The sequence below is a fragment of the Heterocephalus glaber genome, unplaced genomic scaffold (assembly GCF_053883595.1).
Source record: "Heterocephalus glaber isolate CG9 unplaced genomic scaffold, H.glaber_assembly_v1.0 deba00001461, whole genome shotgun sequence".
In the NCBI taxonomy this organism is placed as follows: domain Eukaryota; kingdom Metazoa; phylum Chordata; class Mammalia; order Rodentia; family Bathyergidae; genus Heterocephalus; species Heterocephalus glaber.
Genome location: NW_028258308.1, coordinates 27,832,219 through 27,852,153, shown reverse-complemented (window position 1 = coordinate 27,852,153; position 19,935 = coordinate 27,832,219).

Genomic DNA, 19,935 nt, shown 5'->3' with positions numbered 1-19,935 from the left:
TTTCTCTTTTTAAACCCCTTCTAATATTATGATATTATACAAACTGCAGAAGATATATAACTTCATATTGAATATAAACTCTACAATTATTTTCCTCAGATGCCTTTATACCACAAATTAAAAGAACTGTCCAATATTAAAAATTGCAGTAAATAGCTGAAAGAGAAATATTGAACTCTGAAATAGTACTAAGATAAATTCAAAAAAATTAAATATTCTGTTTGTAATTTGAGAAAAATAAAAATTGGTTTATTGATAACATAAAATTCAGAATCTCAGTGTGGTGTTTGGTAAAGAGACCATCAGTCAATATGTTTTTACAGATTTTGTGAGATAAATTTATTTTTTTTCAAATAGTATTTGAAACCTACATCCAAACAGTAGCTTATAAATCTATCAAGTCATCAATAAATATTCACTATAATTTTTTCTGTGTACTTAGAATTCTTAAAGATATTTTTGTAAGACATATTACTATTTGCTTGGAAATAGAAGCATTACAAAGAAATAAGTTTAGTGTTGCATGATATTTTGTGACCCGAGTAAACAAGTAACACAGCAAAATGTTTTTCTTCAGTAGTAAATGTAATAGAATGTTAAGTTAGGAATGAGTCATATTCTATTCTGCCTCCATCGGGACTAAGATGTAGTTATGCTATCCACTGTAATTAGTGTTCTTGTAAGTTCAGGTTACTATACTCATTGTGCACAAAATAACTATTACTAGACATATTGTAATAGCTAATATTTATGTTTTGGAGAAATAATGAACATTTAGGAAAGAGGAGCCTAGATTTTAGGAAATGATTTACTAGTGCTATGGTGAGACAGAGCATGCCTGAAGGCATTACAATAAGGGTCCCCAAACCCTGGACCATGGACCAGTATTGATGAATACATGAAGCTTCATCAGTGTTTACCACTTCTCCCCACTGATAACATTAGTGCCTGATTAGTGTCAGATTGGTGGCAGCATTAAATTCTTACAGGAGCATGGGCCCTACTGTTAACTGTACATGTGTGGGAATCTATGTTGTGCCCTCCTCAGAATCTAATGCCAGTTGATCTGAGGTAGGTAAGGTGGTGAAGCTAGATCTTTTGCAAAAGGGAAGGGAACCAAGAAATGGAGCGGGGAGGGGGAAGGGGGAAGGGATATAAATAGGTAAGATGTGTTACATACATGTATCTACTCCTCAAGATGAATGCAATCGTTATATATTGCAAACATATACTAATAATAAAATAAAAAGTGAATGCAATTATTATGTATTCTAAACATATACTAATAAAAATGAAACAACTCCCCCCGTTCCGCCCCGCAGTCAGTAGAAAAATTTTCTTCCATGAAACTGTTCCTTGGTGCCAAAAAGATTGGGGACCACTGAGCTACAACATTCAGTATTTTGGGCTTTTACACTCAGAGCAGAAGAACAGACAAATACAGCATTGAGAGTAAGTACCTGAGTGGCTATGATGTCATTTAAATTAATACGCAAAGGGATAAACTGGAATGAAATTTTATTACCTGGGTTTCATTCTCCATAAAAACAGAAGACCTAAGAACTTAACTTTCTATATAGGAAAAGTCCTTCGTGTAGTTCCACATCCCAAGTGTCTGATTGGATACTAATTCCCCTCAATTGCATTGTAAGAAGGAAAATGATCTCAAGGTTATGTTCAAGAGCCAAAGTCCTCCAGGTGAGCAAAGTTGGACACTGAAAGGAAGAGAGGCCACAGCAGGAAATTAGCAGGTGAGAAAGGCTGGTTTTGAGTGGACAGAATGCAGTTGGGTGGCCATCTGAAGGCACTTCATGACTAAATTTTAGTGAGAGGTCAGGTCTGAGAATGACCAACAAAAAAGGTTCATAGTGTTCACAAGTTTACTGAGGTGGTAGAAATGGAAAATGAAGAGAGGAGGACCTGTTTGCCCCAGTGAGCGTCCAAATAGTTTTCTACTTTAAAACTCAAATGGGAGATTATATCTTGCTTTCTTAATAACTTGCAACATGCACAACAGTTTTGCTTAGGAGTGAAAGTCAATTTCAAAATGAATGCCAGTTTATTTGAAAGAGCTTTTGTGGAAAGCACTCTCAAGCTTTCCAGCACTGTGTCCTCCCCATTGTGGCTCTGTGTCCTCCCCATTGTGGCTCTGTGTATTCTAAAATGAGTTGAGGGGGCTGGAGATGTAGCTCAGTGGCGCCTCACAAGCACAATATCCTGAGTTCAATTTCCAGTTCTAGGAAAAAGAATAAAGTGAATTGTAGCTGGTATGGTGATTTCTGACCCAATAGGCAGCTCGATTTTCTCACTAAGGTACAGTGTCAAATATTTGTCTCATCAGGACCCTAACAGTGGCAGTGACATGTTTGAAATGATGCTGAATGTCTTCCTTTCTGTCAAGTTTCTTTGGATAACATCTTTCAAGTTCATGGGGTCAAATATAATGAGAGTGGCTGACATCTGAGAGCCAAACCAATATTTTTCTCTACATTGAGCCAAGAAGGCAGAGAGGATATTTTTTCAATTTTCTTAAGATGCTCTTATATTGTGAGAGTTGGAGCAAATACAGAATTAGAACTAGAGCCTTTCCATAGAATACAATACTTTGGGAAAATAAAAGAAAACTTTAGGCTTTATATTTTTAGGTCTAAGGCTAGAAGGAATAGTAATAATGAATTATGAGTTATACTTAAACATATAGTATCAAGCTGAATTTATTATAGGAGATTTTTACTGAGAGGATGTATCATGAAAACTTGATTAGCTCATGGACTAAGTTGAGTTTTAAAATAAGAATAAATTTTAATGCAGTACTGTTTCAAATATTTGGTTTTCTCAGAGAACAAGAAATATGGAAGCATACAAATCTCTGACTTTGCAATTTAAGAAAAATGGAACTGCTATTACCAAACACGTGGCTTTCCTTTCCTTTAGAGAATGGTATGCTGATATAGGGTTCTCAGCCAAGGATGCATATTTAGGTCTCTTTTGCCAAAAGGTGTGGTAATGGGATGCAATTCCAGCCTCAAAATGTGAACAGAAATGATATATCTGCTAATTTATTATCATTTCCTGCCTGGAGTGTGAACCTGTGTTTTAGAGATGCAACAGTCATCTTAATGTTTTCTACAATGGGGAAACTATTGGAAGAAAAGTTGAGTTTCATTATCATAGAGACAGAAGTGAAAATTATGAGAGTAGACAGATGAAACCATCCAGAGTACAGGATGAAATAGTAGTGGTATAAAAAAAAAAACAGTGGATGAGGGATAAGAGCAAGGTAAAAGAAAAACACTCAAATAGCTTAGAAATGATTGGTGATTTCTTTTAAATATTGAAAAAAATGGTCAGAGAGCTGGAAGAGAATACTGTTTTAGTGAGAAGGAAATAGACAATTTGAAGAGGTCAATGAGTGTTTTACTCTTACCATGTGACAACAATATAGGGATGAAAAAGGATCTGTCTATTTTTAAATGTTTCAATTTTTGGAATGACTTGAAAGAACAACTTTATTCAAGTAGTGATGGTAAAATCCTGATTAAAGTTTTAAAAATATGGAAAAGAAACTGAGGGTAAACATTTCTAGGAAAGTTAAAGCACATGGAGAAATGGAAGCCTTTTCAGAAAGGAGTACTGGGTCAAGGAAGAAGTTGGAGGCATAAGTATAGTTAAAGGGAAAAGGTTCATTAGCTAAACAACAGGAATGAAGAGTGTGAGATTTTGTATTTCAGTTTTATCCTGGGAATAGTAGAAGATGGAATTATGGTAAAGGAATGTGTTTAAACAAGAAAAGGGATAGATCTGTGTCCTTGGATGAAAAGAATTTTGAATGATTGTTAATAGTAGAAAAGTTGTTTTTAGAGGCATAAGCTGAAGTATGGCCAGAATCTTTTTCTTGCTCCCTGTACTATAAGATCATATAGGCTGCTTTGGAAGGCGTATTAGAGGTTGTATTATTGGCACCAACTCTGGCTAAGTGTCCAACAAGCTAAACAATCAACCAACAAATATTAATGTAGCATTTGTGTTCCAAGAACTTAAAGGAACATAATAATAAACATGACATACCAATTATTCTTTTCTCACTTTACAGAGATTATAATGCATTCGGATTTTTACTAAATTTCAGTTGATTAAAATGTATGTCTTTAGGAAATTAAGATAGAATTAAAAGTGTTTGTCATATTATTTCTTACTAAATTGCTAAATAAATCTAAGAAACTTAAAACCAGCAAGTAAGCAAACCAATTTATATTCTGTGGTTTCTATATATTATCATTTGCTATCAAATTAATATAAAACTTGAAAATTAAAATGCATTACAGAAGTAGCAATACTAGGAATTTTTTTATAATGCATCAAAAGATTTCATTTTGTAGTTTTTTTAGTATCAGGGATCAAACTCAGGATCTTGCGCTTGTGAGTCAGGAGGCAGCACTACTGCGCTAAATCCCCAGCCCATGAATCAAAAGATTTTCGGAGTTTTTCTTAAGAAAAGATTTTCAAGAATAAATGTACTTGAAATGTGTATTTTTAAATATATGCTCAGTGGAAGAATTATGATTAATATTAAAGGTCTTTTGGAAATTTCAAAGAGTTAGAATAAAAACTGAATTACTTTATTGTTATAAAAAAGTCAATTCTATAATTTGTTCTCTCTCTCTTTGTCTCTCTTTCTCTGTACATTCTTCAGTTATGTCAAACAAGATAGTTATCTCAAATCTTCATTATTGATTCATTATTGACTCTATCGCACCCACCTCAGAAATCAATCGCATACATTTTCTTCATAAATTTTCCAGGTAAATTCTACATATTCATATTTTATATTCAAATTAAAGTGCTAAATGGCTTGGAATGTTTTGAAAAAGTACATAGTATAAACTTCTGATCATAGTTTCCATTTTCTATTATGAACATTAAATGACCAAAAACAGGATACACTAATGAATTACAACCATTGTTGCAATGACTACGTTAAAGTAATTTTATAGGCCAAAATCTCACAAGTCAGTAATGTAGATAATTACTCAATAATGACCTCTTCTCAAGTAAAGGATCTATCTGACTCAGTTTATACTGTAAGGACAAGAAATGTTTTATACACTGCATTTGCTAACAACATAAAGATGCTTTTGATTTAATATAACAGACATTTTGATAATGAACTTTGCTGGCAAATTTGCAATAAGCAAAGCCATTCATTTTATGCCAAAAAGTCAACCAGGGATGCCAGAGGATAGCTAGTGGTTTGATGCTTCTGGAGAAAAGCTCAGATCCTAATAGTCTAGAAGGATTTCTGGAGAATATCAAAGAAGGGTCCACATTGATTTCAGAAGTGTTAGAAACCAGCTACTAATGTCCAAAAATAGAAACTAACTACTGAAAGCCTCTTGACTTCCACTTAGCATAAGTGTACTTATCTTGTGACCATTTGAAAGACAGTTAGAGTGGGTGACATCCAAAAATCTCTTTAAAAAAAAATTGTTGATGATTCCCTTTAAGGTTGTACTTAGAAAGGGAAAGGAAAAAAATCAAAGAGAAAGTTGAAGTTTTTATTACAGTGTTCAGAACTTGAATAACTATAGATAAATTTAAATTATGTAATTATAGCAATTAAGTGTGGAATAGGCAGAACATGTCCAGTATATTATATATCAGAGAGATCTATTAATAATCACCTAGAACTTGAAATGTTATATACTGAATTTTTACATATTTGAACTTGGTGTCTAAGTTTATATTAGCAAAACTTATGATAATCAAAGAAAACTACTAAAATACTTCAAATAGACAAACGATCTTCCACATTAGTGTTATTTTATCCTTGAGCTATGATGGAGTTGAATCTCAATAACATTCATTATAAGTTGAAAATAACATAAGTTGAAAATCCATTTAATATAATTAACCTACCACAATTCATGGTGTAGCAGCACCATAAACTCTTTGTGTTATTTGCTTCTCCTGGTGATTATGTGGCTTACTGGGAACTGTGGCTCTTGCTATCCAGCAACACAAGAAAGGGCCATATTACATATCACCCAGAAAGAATCTAGTTTTATTGAATCACTTTTTGCACATTGTTATATCCAAAAGCCCTACGTAGAATTGGTATAGGTTGAGTTCTTTAGGTATATAACATATTGCTAGTAATTTACCCTCCTAAGACAAAAAAAAAAAAAACACACTTTGGAACATTATTCTCCTAGAACATTTGAAGAATTACTGACTGTGTGTCCATTGGACAATTTGCATTAAATTCATATTGGTTTGTCACTCACTTATAGGCCACTGCAAGGCAATGGATAGCCCATGTTGGATGATGATTCTACAGAGAATTTCCAGACACACACACACACACACACACACACACACACAGGAATTGTGTTCATAGGCATTAGGCCCTGCCAGGCCTTTCATGAATGGACAAAATGGATTTTCAAATTGGGTGTTTCAATTAGATCTGGATAATTGGTAAAACGTGGTAAAGATATTTTTAAAAATTCATTTGATGTAAACATATAAGTTAATGATTGTTTCTAAAGTAAGCATAGGAAAAAATTTGCTTACAAAAATTTCATAAAGAACAGTCTTCTGTTTTAAAAATACCTTGAGTAATGTTTTAGAAATTTCTTTTATAAGAGATTAATTAAACTGGGTCAACTCACTGTGTCTCCAGAAGTACTGATGTAAGATATGAGTACATTTTAGAAGGCAGTAAATGTGTGGAGGTTCTGAGAAAAAAAAGGAGACCAGTTTACTAGACAAGGCAATCCAGCTGCTGTGAGCTGGTTGGCATGCAGGCAGAGGGGAATGCTGGTGCTTGGTGGTAGCTGGATGATGCTATGATAAAGGAGAGTTGTACCAAAAGTAGAAATGGAGATTTAACAGTCCTCAAATCAATCTACCCTTTCAATATTTGGGACTGCAGGCCAAATCCAGTCCAGCATTTATTTTATGTGATTAAGCTTTTAATTGAAACAAAGCAGTCACTCATTTGTACATTGTGCTTTTGAAATCAACAGGAGAGGTGAATGGTTGTGACAGAGTCTGAACCAGGAAGACAAAAAACATTGAGTGTTTGCACCTTTACAGAAAATATTTGCTGAGACTCTCTGTAAAATGTCACTCATTATTTAGTCTGATTCTATTTTAAGAAAATGGAGATGTGCATCTGTCTTTATCTTTTACACTGAATGAGCTGTGTCCTAGGTCAGATTTCCAACCTAAGGGTCACCCTTCCCAGGGTCTTTAATGAACTTATCAGGTTATTGAAGTGGAGGCAAGGATTTACAGAACACACAATTTATTACCATTTTGAAATGTTATGATGCACTACAAGATAGTTCATTTAATTATATAATGAAAATATCTTAAGTGGGACTATTTCTTTTTCATTAAGTTTATTTGTACATTTTAGGCATACAATATGATGACATTCATCATTGGGAATTTGTACCTTTACATGATATATCTTCGTTCTTATTTTTCCCCCTTCCCCTGCACTTCCTTCAACTCCCCCACCCCTTCCTATTTACAGAGGGTTCATTTCCACGTTTTACTTTTCTCAAATTTATTCCTTTCCCTTCTTTCCTCTCCCCTACTCCTCTTAATTCCCCTCCCCCTTCAGAACTTTTCTTTCTATTTCAAATTATCTATTATACATTTTGACCCTTATTTACACTTCCAGTTTCTCACACCAGAGAAACTTTTCGGTATTTGCACGTGTGATCTATAGGCCAATAAGATGGAAAACACAGAAGAAATGAAGAGATTTCTAGCTACATATGAATTGCCAAAGTTGAACAAAGAAGATATAAAAATTCTAAACAATCCAATATCAATCAACAAAATTGAAACATAATTAAAAACTTATCAACCAAGAAAAGCCTGGGTCCTGATGGCTTCATTGCTGAATTCTTCAAGAAATTTGGAGAAGAACTATTGTCACTATATTTAACCTCTTCAATGAAATTGAAAGGGAAGGAATACTCCCAAATTCATTCCTGGAAGCAAACATCACCTTGATCCCAAAAGCAGAGAAAGACCCAAACGAAAAAGAGAACTATAGGCCAATCTCACTAATGAACATAGATGCAAAAATCCTCAATAAGATAATGGCAAACAGAACACAGAAGATCATCAAGAAGATCATACACCCTGACCAAGTGGGATTCATCCCAGGGATACAGGGATGGTTCAACACATGCAAAATAATAAATGTAACAGAGCCAAGGACACAAACCATATGATCATCTCAATAGACTCAAAAAAATCATTCAACAAAATCCAACACCCATTCATGATAAAAACCCTATAGAAAATTGGAATAAATAGTCTTTACCATAATCTGATAAAAGACATCTATGAAAAACCAATTGCCAACATCATACTAAATGGTCAAAAACTGAGAATCTTCATGCTAAAATGAGGAACAAGAGAAGGATGTCCACTATCACAACTCCTGTTCAATATAGTTTTGGAAATATTAGACAAGAGAAAGAAATAAAAAAAAAAGATAGGGGACTATATCTATTTTATTTATTTATTATTAAGTTTATTTATTGGTACATTTTAGGTATACAATATAGTTACATTCATCATTGGGATCCTGTACCTTTACATGATGTTTCTTGGTTCTTATTTTTCCCTATTCCCCAGCCCTCCCTTCACCCCCTCCACCCTTCCCAATTTACAAATAATTTGTTTCCATTTTTTTCTTTTCTTGTACTTTTTCTTTTCCCTTCTTTCCTTTCGCCTATCCATCCCATTTCCCCTATTCTTTTAGACCTTTCCTTCCTATTTCACATTATCAATTATACATTTTGATCCTTATTTACACTTTTAGTTTTTCACACCAGAGAAACTATTTGGTATTTTACACATGTGTCCTATTTATTTCACTTAAGAGTATGGCCTCAGTGTGCATCCACTTAGCTATAAATGTTTCAAGTTTCTCATTATTTATGGCTGAGTAATACTCCATTTTATAAAGAAAACTAAATCTTCTTTAACCAGGCTCCAGCTGATGGGCAATTGGGCTTCTTCCAAGTTTTAGCTATGACAAACTGCGCCACTATAAACATGGATGAGCATATATCACTGTGGTATGATTCTTTTAATTTTGGGGGGAAGATATCCAGCAGAGGAATTGCTGGCTCAAATGGGACTTCCAATCCTAGTTATTTGTGGTATCTCCATATTGATTTCCACAGTGGTTGCACCAGTCTGAGCTCCCACCAAAAGTGTTCTCCTCACAACCCTGACAGCATTTGTTATTAGTTGAGTTCTTGATAGCAGCCATTCTTTCCGGGATGAGGTGGAAATTCAGCATTGTTTTCCTCTGCATCTCTCAAATGACGAGTGATGCTGAACATTTTTTCATATGTTTATTTGCTGCTTTTACTTTTTTGTCTTAGAAATGTCTTTTCATTTCAGGTGCCCAATTTTGAATTGGGTCTTTATATTTGGGCGGTCTGATTTTTTTGGAGTTCTTTATATAGTCTAGATTGTAGACCTCTGTCTGAGGAACAGCTGGTAAACTTTTTTTCCCCACATTGTAGGTTGTCTTTTACCTCTGTTGGTGGTTTCTCTTGCACTGCAGAAGCTTTTTAATAAGATGAGATCCCAGTTGTTGATTCTTTGTGCTAGGTCCCATGCTCCTGAGGATTTGTTCATAAAGTCTTTTCCTCTGCCAATGTCTTCAAGAGTTTACCTAACTTATCTTCTAGCAACTTTAGTGTTTCTGTTTTAATATTTAGATCTTTAATCCACTTGGATTTTAGTTTAGTGCATGGTGACAGATAGGGGTCTAATTTTAATCTTTGGCAAGTTGAAATCCAATTTTTCCAACACCATTTATTAAAGAGGGTATCTTTCCTCCAGTGAGGATGGTTGGGTCCTTTGTTGAAGATGAGGTAGATGAGTATGTCTAGAGGTGTTTCTGCTATTCTAATCTATTCCACTGATCCTCGGGTGTATTTTTTTGCCAATGCCATGCTGTTCTTATCACAGTGGCTTTGTAGTATAGTTTCAAGTTGGGGATTGTGATACCCCTGCCATGTCTCTGTTACCTAGAAATGCTTTTGCCATTCTAGGTCTCTTTTGGCTCCAAATAAATTTTTGAATTGTTTTCTCTAGTTCTGTGAAACATATTGTTGGAATTTTAATTGGCATTGCATTAAATCTATATAGTAGTTTTGGAAGTATGGCCATTTGCACTATATTAAAATATCTTCTTTAAAGTCAAAGATGGTCATATGCACACACACGTGTGTGTGTGCATCAACTGTTTTATTTAATGTACCAAATATATAATTTTCCCTTATGCTATGAGAAATCCTTCTGTAACCCAAAATAAAAAGATGCTCTCCTATATTGCCTTCTACACATTTTATAATTTTAAACTTCATGGTTTTTTTTTTTGGAGGCAGGGTGAGCCAGTGTCTCCCTTTGTAGTTCAGGTTAGCCCTGAACTCACTATGTAGCCCAGGCTGGCCTCAAACTTGCAGCAATCCCCCTGCCTCAGCCTCAGGGCTGGGATTACAGGGATCATGGCCAGCTCTTCATATTTTTAATTCAGCTGAAATTACTTGAACATAGTAATAGATATAATTTCATTTTTTCTATTTATATAAACAAGTACCTTATTATTTATTGATTAATTTTTTGTTTCATCACTTGTATTCAATAGTTAACATGTCATAAATGAAATTTTCTTATAAACATACCTGATGTTGTGTTTCTAGGAACTCTCTTTTAAACCATTAGTCTATTACTCTAAATCTTTCACAGCTACACTGAGTTAATTACTAAAACTTACAATAAATTAATTATTCAGGAAACTCTGCCTATTTTTATATGTGGTGGAGAGATATTCAGATTGCCTTATTATTGTTAATATTATCTTATACAGATTTAAAAACAGTTCATCAGGTTCCATCAAACACTGTTTATGATCTCATTGAGTTTGCATGGGATGGGGAATTAATAACTTCAGGTTAGGATTGTCCTATAGATGATCATATTATACTCATACATATTTGAAACGTCTTTGTTTTCCTTAAAATTAATTACTCATTTCACAAAGATGTCACACAACTTTTGTTAAACTATTCTCAAGCCAAAACAATCTCAGTAATCTATTCAACTTGATGTCCATTTATTTGAATTTTTTTTGTGTGTGAAAAACCTTATTCTCTTTGAAGAATTATAATTTCTTTTTTATCCAAAACAATATACTTTTCAAATGTCTTCATTCTCCCTTTGTTAGCTGTCCTGTAGTGAGATAAGAATTATAGTACTGTACAGAGTTGAAGTGACTCTAAGAAATCAAACAATGAAATCACATTGTACCTTAAATGCAATGTTACTATTGTTAAGTGAAATGTTTAACATGTCACCAATAAATTTCAGATTGCTACAGGTATCACTGTTAATAGCTCTATCAGGCAGAGAAAGTTTAATCCTTTGCCTGTTTTCATAAATGGCGCTAATCATTATTGATATTAGTCATGAAACAAGCTTGTGAGCTTTCCAGTACTATAATAAGAACCTTGTTATTATTAACTAATAAAGAGAAAAAATTTATTTGTTTCACAGTTTGGACTTCCAACCCATGACCATGTGAACCCATTTTGTTGGGCCTCTGGTAGTGGTGCTGGGTGGTAATGGCAGGGAGCATGTGTTGAAGCAAACTGTTCTCCTCATGAGCCAGTAAACAAAGATGGAAGATCCATGTTCCCACAGTCCTCTCAGAGCATCCACCTCCGATGATGTACAGATTTCCATTCAGTCCCAGCCCCCAAGGCCAACATTTTAATGTATGGATGTTTGCAAACATTCAACATCAAAATTACAGCAAATGCTGACTTTTTTGATTTGGCTAAATCTTTTCATATAATTATAGAATAGTCTCCATGAATAAATTACTCTAACAGTTTCATCAAACATTTTTCTATTGGTAAACCAAATTCATATTTGTGTGATATATCCTAAATAATTGGCCCTGATATTTCTTAATTTGTTCCTAGTTTCAGCATGTTAACGTGATTTTTATGATATTAGTATCTGTGCCCATTAATAAATATGAGCCTTTAAATTTCCTCTTAAAATTTTTTACAACAAGGTGTTATATGTATTATATATAATTTAAATTACTGCATGTTAGTTATATGAAGTAACATGCTTTATTTTTGTATAATTGCTCATGCATGGAACACATGTCAATCACGCTCAATTACCACTTTTCCCTTTCCTCACCTCTTTTCCACTGCTCTTGCTCTTTTTTTTTTTTTTTCTTTTTAGTTCTTTTATTGGTACACTTTAGGTATACAATTTGTTTACATTTATCATTGTGTGTTTGTACCTGTACATGATATATCTTGGTTCTAATTTTTTTTTCTTATTATCTGTGCACCCTGCACCCCCTCTGCGTTTCCCTATTTATATAGACTTCATTTACATTATTTTTTCTTTTCTCATAGATTTTTTTTCCCTTTTTCTTTCCCCTTCCCCTCCCTTCACTCCTTCATCTTTGGACCTCTTTTCCTATTTCAAATTATCAATTATTCATTTTAATCATTCAATCATTGTTTACACTATCAGTTTCTCACACTAGAGAAACTATTCAGTATTTACATGTGTGTCCTATTTATTTCAATTAAGAGTATGGCCTCAATATGCATCCATTTAGCTATAAATGACTCTAGTTTTTCATTCTTTATGGCTGAGTTGTACTCCATTTTATGAAAACCCCCCACATTTTCTTTATCCAATTTCCAGTTGATGGGCACTTGGGCTGCTTCCAAGCTTTAGCTATTACAAACTGTGCCGCTATGAACACAGGTGCACATATATCACTGTGGTATGATTCTTTTAATTCTTTTGGGAAGATACTCAGCAGGGGAACAGCTGGGTCAAATGGGACCTCTAGTCCTAGTTCTTTGAGGTATCTCCATACTGACTTCCACTGTGGTTGCACCAGTCTGCACTCCCACCAGCAATGGAGAAGGGTTCCTTTCTCACCACAACCCTGCCAGCATTTGTTATTTGTTGATTTCTTGAGAGCAGTCATTCTTTGTGGGGTGAGGTGGAATCTCAGTGTTGTTTTCATCTGCATCTCTTGAATGACCAGTGATGCTGAACATTTTTTCATATATTTGTTTGCTGCTTTTACTTCCTTGTCTCAGAAATGTCTGTTCATTTCAGATGCCCATTTTTGAATTGGGTCTTTGAATTTGGGGGGTCTGATTTTTTTCAATTCTTTATATATTCTAGATAGTAGTCCTTTGTCTGAGGTACAGCTGCTAAAAATTGTTTCCCATATTGTAGGTTGTCTGTTAGCTCTGTTGGTGGATTTTTTTGCAGTGCAGAAGCTTTGTAATAAGCTGATATCCCACTTGTTGATTCTTTCTGCTAGTTCCTTGCTGCTGAGGTTTTGTTCGTGAAGTCTTTTCCAATGCCAATGTCTTCAAGAGTTCTACCTAACTTATCTTCCAGCAAATTTAGTGTTTCTGTCTTAATATTTATATCTTTAATCCACTTTGATCTTAGTTTAGTGCATGTTGATAGGTATGGGTCTAGTTTCAATCTTTGGCAGGTTGAAATCCAGTTTTTCCAACACCATTTGTTAAATAGGCTATCTTTCCTCCAATGATGGTGGTTGGCTCCTTTGTCAAAGATGAGGTGGCTGAGTATGTCTGGAGTTGTTTCTGCATCTTCTAATCTATTCCACTGATCCTGAGATCTGGTCCTTTGCCAGTACCATGCTGATTTTATCACAGTAGCTTTATAGTATAGTTTTGTCAGGGATTGTGGTACCCCCAGCATGTCTCTGTTGCTTAGAATTGCTTTAGCTATTCTAGGTCTCTTAGAGTTCCAAATGAATTTTTGGATTATTTTCTCTAGTTCCATGAAGTATATTGTTGAAATTTCAATTGGCATTGCATTGAATCTATATAGTAGTTTTGGAAGTATGGCCATTTTCACTATATTGGTTCTTCCTATCCAGGAGCAAGGGATGTCTTTCCATTTTCTTGTATCCTCTTCTATCTCTTTTTTCAGAGTTCTGTAGTTTTCAGTGTAGAGGTCTTTTGCTTCCTTTGTTAGATTGATTCCTAGATATTTCATTTTTTGGGATGCTATTGTAAAAGGAATTGTTTCCCTAATTTCTCTGTCAGTGAGTCTGTTATTTGTGTACCAGAAGGCTGTTTTTTTTTTTTTTTTTTTTTTTGAGTGTTGACCTTGTATCTGGCTACTCTACTGAATCTGTCAATTAAGTCTAGAATTCTTTTGGCAGAGTTTTTTGAGTCGTCTATGTAAAGTATCAAATAATGACATTTTAACTTCTTCTTTTCCTATCTTTATTCCTTTTATTTCTTTCTCTTTCCTAATTGCTGTGGCTAATGTTTCCAGAACTATATTGAGCAGGAGTGGTGATAGTGGGCATCCTTGTCTTATTCCTGATTTGAGCATGAAGGTTTTCAGTTTTTGATCATTTAGTATGATGTTAGCTGCTGGTTTTGTATAGATAGCCTTTATCAAATTAAGATAAAGACCATCTATTTCAATTTTCTATAGAGTTTTTATCATGAACGTGTGTTGAATTTTGTCTAATGGATTTTCTGCATCTATTGACAGGATCATATGGTTTTTGTCCTTGACTCTGTTAATATAGTGAATTACATTTGTTGATTTACATATGTTGAACCATCCTTGCATCCCTGGCATAAATCCAACTTGGTCATGGTGTATTATCTTCTTGATGACCCTCTGTTTTCTGTTTGCCAGAATCTTACTGAGGATTTTTGCATCTATGTTCATTAGGGAGATTGACCTGTAGTTCTCTTGTTTTTTGGTTGAGTCTTTCACTGGTTTTGGAATCTAAGTGACACTTATTTCCAGGAATGAATTTGGAAGTATTACTTCCCTTTCGGTTTCATTGAAAAATTTAAAGAGTAGTGGCAATAGTCCTTCTCTAAATTTCTTGTAGAATTCAGCAGTAAAGCTATCAGGACCTTAGCTTTTTTGTCAGTAAATTTTTAATGAAATTTCCAATTTCACTGATTGTGATTGGGGTATTTAGAATTTTTAGATTTTCTTCATTCATCTTTGGTAACTCATATATATCTGGATATCTGTCCATTTCTATTGTGTTTTCCATTTTATTAGAGTGCAGGTTCTTGAAGTAGGTATTGATGATCCTCTGGATTTCTTCTGGATCTGTTGTGATTTCACCTATTTCATTCCTAATTGCATAGATTTGAGCCTTTTCTTTCCTTTTTTTATAAGGTTGGGTAACAGTTTGTTGATTTTATTTATTCTTTTGAAAAACCAACTCTTCAATTCATTGATTTTTGTATTTTTCTCTTAGTCTACATTGACTTGATTCCTGCTCTGATCTTTATATTTTCCTCCCTTGTATGAGCTTTGGGTTTGTTTTGCTCTTCTTTTTCTAGAAGCTTAAGACTCAGCATTAGGTTGTTTATTTGAGCTCCCTCAGTTTTCCCAGTGTGGGCATTCACTGCTATTAGTTTCCCTCATAGAACTGCTTTCATTGTGTCCAATAGATTCCTGTATGTTGTACTGGCATTATAATTTAATTGTAAAATCTGTCTAATTTCTTCTTTAATTTCCTCTGTGACCCATTGGTTTTCAGGAGAATGTTATTCAATTTCCATGTGTTTGTGACGTTCTTGCAGTTTCTTATGCTATTGATCTCCATTTAATTGCACTATGGTCTGATAATACACACAGGATAACTTCAATTCCTTTGCATTAACTTAAACATGTTCTGTGCACTTGTATGTGGTCTATTTTGGAGAATGACCAGTGTGTAGCAGACAAGAATGTATATTCTGATTCTGTGGGGTGAATCACTCTGTCAACATATATTAAGTCCATTTGTTCAAAAGTTTGGTTCGGTTCTATTATTTCATGGTTGATTTTTTTGTCTAGATGATCTATCTGTTTGTGACAGTGGAGTATTGAGGTTCCCCACTACAATTGTATTAGTGCTTATGTGGTTTCATGCCCTTTAATATTTGTTTTATATAGTTGGGGTCATTAGTATTTGGTACATAAATATTTATGATTGTAATCTCTTTCTCTTGGATTGTTCCCTTAACAAGGATGTAGTGACCTTCTTTGTCTGTCTCAATTAGTTTTGGTTTGAAATTTACTTTGTCTGCAAATAAAATACCTACCTCTTCTTTTTTCTGGGTTCTTCTTGCATGGATAACTGTTTACCATCCTTTTAGTATCAGTCTATGAGTTTCTTTTTGAACTAGGTGCTTTTTTGTATACAGCATATTGTTGGATTTTGCTTCTTAATCCATTTTGCCAGTCTATTTCTTTTGATTGGTGAGTTGAGACAATTAACATTGATAGTTATAGCTGGTATGTATTGACTTATCATTGTCATATTATTTTTCTTTTGTTGACTCTTCTATTCTTCCTCCTCTCCCTTTAATTTCTTTCCTTGCCTGATGGATTTTCTCTGTTGGGCATCATGGAGTTGTGACCTTCATTGTCTTTTTCTACAATTTTTTTTAGATTGATTGCTGGTTTGGTATTCATGAAGTATCTCAGGTGTTGTGGTCTCATGGAAGTATCTTATTTCCCCATCAATTTTGAAAGATAGTTTTGCAGGATACATCAGTCTAGGTTGGAGGTTGTTTTCTTTTAGGGCTTGAAATACCTCACTCCACGCTCTCCTTGACTTGAGGGTTTGTTTTGAAAAGTCTGCTGTGATTCTGATGGGCTTTCCTTTGTATGCAATTTGTTTATTTTCTGTAACTGCTTGTAGTATTTTGTTCTTTTGTTGGGTTTCTGGGATCTTGATTATTATATGTCTAGGTGTAGATTTTTTTTTTTTTTTGATCATTGCTATTTGGAGTCCTATGTGCCTTACTTATCTGTATGTCAAATTCTTTTGCTCTGTTTGGGAAGTTTTCAGTCATTAATTCTGTAAACAGGTTTTTTTTTTAATGTCATTTGTACTTTCTCCTGCTTTTTTGTGGACTCCTATCAGTCTAATATTTTTCCTTTTTCAATCATCTAGTAGCTGTTGGATTGATTTCTCATGGTCCTTTACAATTTTTAAGAGATCTCTTTTCATGGTCACTGACTGCCATCCTGTCTTTTATATCTGATATCCTATCTTCAGATTGGCTCAGTCTGCTGTGTATACTTTTGATTGAATTTTTAATCTCCTGGATATCTGTTTGAATCTGTTCCATGGTTTCCATTTCTTTCCTATGCTGGGCATTCAGGCTTCCATCGTGATGCTGAACTCATCTTTTTTTTATCTGTTTCCATTTTCTAGTCTCTAATCATGTCTTTCATTCTGGTCACCATCTCTGTAATTATCTGGGAAATTATTTCTGTTTTGAATTTTTCTAGAGCCTCATTCATCTATTTTGTTTCTTTCTGTGTCCAGTTGATTGATTATCAGACTTTTCCATCTCATTTCCCCAGAATTTGTTTTTGGTGAGCTGGAAGTCTGGGATTGTGCCTTGCTTAGATGTCTTCTCATGGCTATTTTTTATTGTTGGTATTTTCCTTGGTTAAATTCCTGGGTTGATACTTTGATAATGCTTATTGTAAGTATCTTTGTTGCTTATATTTAGAACCCTTATGGAATGATTGCTTCTCATAGGTGTCTTCCAGATATAGCTGGTCTTTAGGTTTTTAGTCTCTAATGACTCTGGGGCAATCTCATTTTCATTATACCAGGAAGGATAACTGATTAGATCAATCACAACAGCTTAGCCCAAGTTATACAATTAGCAACAACATAGTATCAAGCACAGTTTAGAAAGTGACAATTTGTGGTAGTTATTAATCTATCACCATTAATTGAAATTGAGGACCAGCCCAAAATATGTTTATAGTAAATAAACTCTTTGGTATAGCAACTTTACCCTTTGGATGGGGACTTGGATTTGGGGAGGGAGGGCTGGTTAAGTAGAAGGATAGGGCAAGGTTAGAAGTGAGGCCAGAGGACACAGGAAGATCATGCAAACTCCTGGGAGCTGTTGAAGACAAGAGGAAAAGACAGAATGAAAGAACAAAGACAAGAACAGAACAACCTAACAGCAATAAGGAAACTAGAAACTGTAACAAAAAGGCAGCTGAAGAACAATGTGGGAGAGCATGAGAAGAAGAGAGAAAGAAAAGTAAAAAAAAAAAAGAAAGAGAAGAAGGAGAAAAAAATGAAAAGAGTGGAGAAAAAAAGAAAAATTAAAATTAAAAATAAAAGAAAAAATAATAAAAAAAAAAATGAAGGGCCTCCTTCAGGGGATGTCTTTGCTGTCACAATAGAAAATGTGGCCACAGTGTGCAGAGTGAAGTAAATTAGTCTCAGCAAGCCTGCAGCAGACCGTTGAGATTCAGGCTGATTTTTGGCTGTGAGGCCCAAGTTGAGCTCCATGCCCTCCTGCAGGGTTGAACTCTGCAGGGTTCTACTGTAGGTTCCAGCTGCACTTCCCCTGAAGATAGGCCAGGTACTGGGGGGAGGTGGTGATCCCTGCCAATGTACCAACTACTGTGGTCTGGTATGCCTTTATTGCAGAGATTCTCTTCACTTTTCCAGTGGGCTTCAGTTTTTATCAAGGAGCCTGAGAGATGCCCTCTTTCTGTTATTCACTTCTGCTGTATCTTCTTGAGTTCAGAACAATGGGCTTCATGAGTCCCTGTGCCTCTGAGTTGTGGATACAAGTACAGGCAAAGTCTGGAGGCGGGAGTTGGTGGTGAGGGGGTATGCATGCAGCTCCGCTCCTCAGCGGACAGCTCCTGGCTAGGAGGTGCAGGTGGGGGCGGGGCAGTGCCAATGGCTCCACAAGGCTCCTCTCCTCACTGGACCACTCCTCATTTTTATTTTAAATTTAATGGAAAGCATAGCTAAATTTTGTTCTTGAACTGAAAATTTAAAATTAAAAATTCAAATCTATCTACTATTGCTGAGTTAATATTAGGGCTTTATAATCTATTCTATACAATTATTCATTCAATTAACTGTGTGTGTGGAAATATGGGCTCCTTCAACTTTAAAAAACCTATTGGTACATCATTTATTTGTAGATATTGGAGTAGACTGGGAATGTAGAGATGAAGGCAGAAACTGTCCCATTAGGTGGCTGAAAAAGAAAGGTAGAAATTTAATCATGACAGTGAGTAAGTACTCTGATTTGCCTGGACATTTTCTGGAGCAAGAACCCTCCATGGAGTCAGACTAATGCTCTGTGGCTCTTTAATAAAAAGTTATAGGTTTGAATCTTGCTTTGGTTGCTTTTAGCTGTGCACTTTTGGATCCTTCTTCTCTTTTCTCTCTGTGTAGAAAATGTGCCCATGATATAGTTTTGGAAGTTAAGTGCCATTGAACACATTTGTGGATTAAGAACTTACAACAACTGTATTGTTGCTAAACTTTGGACTTCTCTCTTTTTTTCTGTGATCTGGCATTTAATATGTTATATATTACCTGTCTCTTTTAAACCACAAACAGTTTGTTGTTAAAAGCACAAAAAGTTTGATTTTTGTTTGGTTTTCTTTTCAGAGTCCTCCTCTTATTGAGAAAATTGAAGGAGCATTAGTTTACAATCCATACTCAGCAAATGCAATACATAACTTGAAGGAGCACGGAGTTGGTCAAGCCTTCATATTCAGTGATTTCACTACAGTTCAGTTATTAATAAAACAGAAGACGCTAACAAAAACCAGGGTCTTAATAAACCAATATATCACTATCAAATAGCATATGATGAACCATAGCAATAAGGTCATTAAAATCAGAATAAATTAAAATCTATTAAAATGTATTGCCTAAAACTTGTCATCATTTATTTCCTTTATCTGTAGAACAGACAGCATCACATATCAAAAACAACACAATTTTTATTGTCAGAAAGTAGGTTTGAATCCCATCTATGA